Consider the following 5,327-nt stretch of genomic DNA (forward strand, 5'->3'; position numbering starts at 1 on the left):
TTAAATTATGATTTTAGGACTTCAGTAACTTAGCCAGCGGTTTGGGGTCGGTTACAGGAGTGGGTGGGTGAGGTTTAGATGATCATCATGATCCCTCTGGGCTTAAAGTCTGTGAGTTATTATAGAAGCTTCTATTACCTTTTGAATTTAAGATTATACTTCGTGTGTGTGCGTATGCTTACTTGGTTTAATCGTGTCAATAACTCTCATTTCTTTTTTTAGTTAATAAATCTTTAGTTCGTTTGTTACAGAACTGACTACAGGCATTGTCCTCAGTTTGAGATCTGAGTACAATTGACCTGGGGTAAGTGACTGGTCCTTTGGGACTGGGAGTAACCTGAATATTGATGTAATTTTTGGTGTAAAGTGACCATGTATGACATAGTCCAGTTTGCCTGTGTGGCAAGAAAGACTAGAGTGCCCAAGGGAATGGTCTATGAGACATGGTCAGATGGTTATGGCACGTTAGGAGTTCACACTTGTTACTGGGCTGGGGAAGTGTAATTACAGAGCATACCACCAGCCTGGGGTTTCTGCCCTGCCTTTCGACAGCCTGCCCAGAGGTTGGCACTCACCATCATGAGCCAGCGTGACGGGTGCATGGCCACATCCTCAGCTGGTGCCCATCAAAGGGGCTACATCAGTTCAGACACGCGGAGGGTCTGGCTGGCAGAAAGCAGCTCCCAGCTTAGCCTGGCACAGACCCCGGAGCTGCAGGGAAGGAAGTGTTCCATTCCCCGGTTCTCCATGACTCTAGGCATGGCTGGGTGCAACCTTAGACCCTGCTGTGTTTTATGGCTCATATCTTTGCTTTGCTTCCATAATAAAATGTCCTTGACTTCTGGTCCTAGCCTGTTCCTGGAGTTTCAAGGTTTCTGCCAGCACTGGGAGAATTAGACAGCCAAGCTATAATATGGATTTAAATTAGATTTCTGGCCTCCTAATCCCAACATATAGAGAGAGGATTTGTTCGCAACCACGGTGGCTGGATCTTTCTTTCCATCTCCACTAAGACCCTGAGGTATCGGCACAGAATGAAAAGCTCTCTCCCGCCTCGTTCCCAGAACTGTTTGCTCTAAGGAAGGTTCATTCTAGGCACAGCCGCCTGTTTGCCTTATGAAAATATTCCTATTGGGGAGATAATAAGAACACAATTAGAAGGGCTCTTGATGATCCAGAGTGTATGAGGAATGCAAATGAGGTTAACGGTTAATTACTTATTGAAAAATTTATTATCTAGAACAGCTGATTGAAATGCAGCCTTGCCTTTACATTAGGCCTGTTTGTTCATGTTACAATGAAATAATGTCATTTGACTCGCAGTCTATTACAGCGCTGATGTGCAGTAATGATCTGAGCCCAGTGTGGTTGGGCCAGTCACATAAGAAAGCACCCTGATGAAGCAGGTAGAGGTGAAGGAAGGGACCTCTGCTCCTGCTTGTTCTCAGAGCAGCAATTAATTGTGGCTATTGTTCGAGACACGCAGATGCCTTTCGTCCTCCTTCTCTTGAATTTGCATATCGTACATCAAGCTCCCCAGTGCAGGAGGCCCCTCCGCTTGCTGAAGTAGTCCTGTCCGGCGTGGCGGTGTATTTACGGTTAGGGGGACACAATATGCAATCACGCTTCTTGTATAGGCAGTTACCTCCCTCTCGTCAAGGATGCGGCTGGGGGCTGTGCACACATGGAGGCCTCTAACAGAGTCCCCGGGGTGGATGGCACCGAATGCTGTATTTGTAGTACCGGCTGTGTGCAGCTCACGCCACAAATTCTCCTGGCCCAAGGTGACCACAAGTGGACGCAGAGACACAGGGCTAGCTGGGCTCCCTCCTAGGAAACAGCCACAGTTCCACCGTGCTCGTCTGTCAGTTATTACAGCCCTTAGATGGGTGCAGCCTGCCCCCCTCCACCCTGCTCCCCGCTGAGTGCTTGGGGGGGCATCCCATTGCTTGGTCTCATGGCGCTATCATCCCAGCTCCCCACCTCCTGTCTCCCATCCCCCAGCCCTGCTGTCTCTCCCCAACACTCGTTCCCCAAAACCCCTCATCCCCCAACTCTTCTTCCTCTCTCCTCTTGCCCTGAGTCCTCTTGTCCCCCCAAGCCTGGTGTCTCCTTCACTGCTCACTGACAGCACCTCAGCACGCCCCTCCCCCAGTCACCACTGCCTCCTCCCACAAGAACCCCCCAGGTGCTCCTCCAAGCCTCCCCACGCCCCCAGCATCCTCTTCCCTCTACTGGAAACCCACACTAGGTCTCTCAGGCCCTCACCCTCCCCTCTCTGCTGCATCCTTTCCCTTTGCCCTGCCCCCGCCCTTCCCAGGGACCCCAGCCCTCCTTCCGCAGGGTCCCTCTGTCCCCCGTCAACACAGGTCCCCACGCCCCAGCTTCGCCTTCCACGTCCCCCATCCTGGGTCCCCCCCCCCAAGAGCGAGTGGGGATGGAGAAAGCAGAGGAGGGGGAGATTCTGCCCATTGCTGCTGCTGCCCCAAGAGCCCCAGACTGCCTTCCCCTTCCCCCAGCCAGAAGGAGGGGGCATTGTTCTGCCCAGGCTGGAAGGCATGGGAGACGCCCCCCATTATACCCATGGCAGAGGGAGCTGCTTGTGGGGCTGACACACTCTTCGCCTGGGGCGGGGGTATGGGGGGGAGGTGGCAGAATACACAACAGTTTGGGCCCTCCCCTGGAGAATGGTTCAAGTTACAGCTCTAAAGCAGGCAGAGCAGGGATTCAAACCTAGGTCTCCCCCTTCCTGGGCAAGTGGCCAAGCTACTGGGCATAAGGGGGCCACCACCGCCTCCCTCTCCGCCTTGCTGCCTTTCATGTGGGGTAGGTGAGCCAGCCAGACTGGGCACCGCTGGGGAGCCAGGCAGAGCAGCACTCAGTCTGGGAATCCGGCCCTCACCGAGGTGCCCAGCAGCTAGCGGCATCAGGACTTAGGTGGCTTTGCATGTGTCCAGTGATGGAAACGTAGGCATCCAGGGGACTTTACCAGCAGAAACTTAGGTGCCTGGAAAATTAGGCACCTCCAGGGTTAGTCGGCCGCTGAGTGAGGGTTTTGAGGATCTCAGTGGTGCCTAAATGTTGGCCTTAGGCACCTAAAGTAGAAATTAGGAGTCCAAGTCCCTTGGTCTAGCCCCAAATTCTCCCTTCCATAGTAGGAGTCAAACTTGGTCCTTCCTCTCCGTGCGTCCTGAGATTCCCTGGCTATATTGGCATCAAGGGAAGTGAGCTCCAGAGACAATGGCTCAAGAACACACTGCTCCCAGCCAGTCATAGCTAGGGCTGTCAGCAAGAGCTAATCCCCCAGGCCTTAGGGAGAACCTGACCAGGAAGAAATGTTTGAGGCGAGTCTATATTAGCATTTACAGTCGGGTAAACTGACCATCAGCTGACACAGGTCACGACCTGACAAAACCCTCTAGCCTAGACAAGGCCTTAGCTTGGACAAAGTCTGGAGAAACAAGCTGGAGGGAACTGTCCTGCACCGGTCACTGCGGATGGCATAGCTAGGCCTTGGTTGGTCTTTCCCATCCCTTTCATCTTCCGTTCTGTGCCTCCATCTCATAGTCTCCAAGGCCGATTCCTGCCTTGCCGTTCCCCGGGGAAAAGTGGTGATGCTGGGTGTAAATTCCAGCTGGCGTACACGTATCTGTGGCACTGCTCTCCCAGCCAGCACCCTAAACGTAGCGGCGGCAGCGGGAGGGCTGGAGGGGGCTAGCCGCCCTACCATTTCAGATGAGATCCTACTCAGGGCAGCCAGCGTCTGCTCGTGCTGCCACAGCCACACATCTGTCTTCATCTCACGAGCTCAGTCACAGCTGACGTGGGTACCTCTGCTTGAGCTGGAAAGTGAACCTCTAGCTACAGTCAAGCATACCCACCATCGCCATCAGCATTTCCCTGGGGGGAAAGGTTTCCCCGTTAACACACAAATCTGAAAAGGCCCCGGGGTCCAGCAGCTAGTTCCCATCCCCACTTTTGTTTATTTTCACATTATCTCCTTTGCCACCCGCGCTGCATTCTCCTGGGGTGAGGCTCACCTGGATGACGGGAACAGCACACAGCTCAGACTTGTCTTAGAAGAAAATGCCAAACTAGCGACCAGCTGAGAAGCTTTGGCTGATTGCCATGGCAACCAAAGGTTGCATGACCTTAGCAACAGCCCCTTATCAAGAGAACCCTTCCTCTCCTTACCTCCCCTAAGAGCAACACACTGACACAGCTCCAGGCTCCAAGTACAATGGGAACCTCACACCCTTAACTTTCTGCGCTCTAGGAAAATGCATCTGGTGGGTGACAATCAAATCTCTAGCCCTGAGAAGCTTCTATACTGAATGTGTTCTTTGCTATCTAATCTAGCTATCCATCTAGGCTTTGATACCACACTCACCACGGTCTCTAGACAGGGCTGATGGGGGAGGGGGGGATGCCAAAGAACAGATATATAGAAAAAGCTGAGATTTTCCAATGTGCAAATAACAAGGATTTGGGGGGCTCTATTTTTAGCACATAACTCTCAGGCTAACAGCTGTCCCCCAGGGCCATGCGTCAGGTTACAAAGAGGGTGAGGGGTGGGGCCACAGAGAGAAGGCAGGAGAGGTGAGGGAAGGGGCAAAGAGCTAGATTGGGACTGAGAAGAAGGGGCCATATGGGTGCATGGATGTTGTGGCACACTGGAATCACATGGCGTAGGAATCAGCTAACATAGTGGAACTGGGTGGCTGGCACAATCTGTAGGAACAGGGTAGCTGGCATGATGTGAGCAAATGGTGCGGGAGGTAGGAGTGACATGGTAGCATGGAGGAACTTGATATCATAAGCAGCATAGGATGTGATTGTGGTGCAGTTGGGAGTGGTACTGTCAGCACTGTGCAGGTGCTAGAATCTATGGTATGCAGGCATGGGAATAGCATAAGGAGCTAGCATCCCACCTGCTCCAGTCATCCATAGAGTCATCCAGGGAAAGCAAGTGGACAAAAATGGGATGGGTGGTGAGAGGGGAAGGAAAACACTTCATAAAAAAATCCCACTTTCCAGGCCTTCTCCATCCACCAGGAAGAAACAACACAGAGCATGAACGCATTGCTTTTCCTTTGGACCTCGGGTCTGATCAGTGAGCAGGTTCCTCTGCTCCTCATCCTCTGAGCAGTTGGTTGTCCACTCTCCAGATTGCAAATTAGCTCTTACAGATGCTGACAGTCTCAGTATCCTCATTTAGGTAGGTGCCACCATGGCAAGATGCCTCTGTTACTTTACAACAGTCTCTGGAATGCTGGTTTTCTGCTCTGCTGATGTCTGTGCAGTGACACAGCAGTGAGTTTTCTCAG

The sequence above is a fragment of the Mauremys reevesii genome, linkage group 12, assembly GCF_016161935.1.
Source record: "Mauremys reevesii isolate NIE-2019 linkage group 12, ASM1616193v1, whole genome shotgun sequence".
Lineage (NCBI taxonomy): Eukaryota > Metazoa > Chordata > Testudines > Geoemydidae > Mauremys > Mauremys reevesii.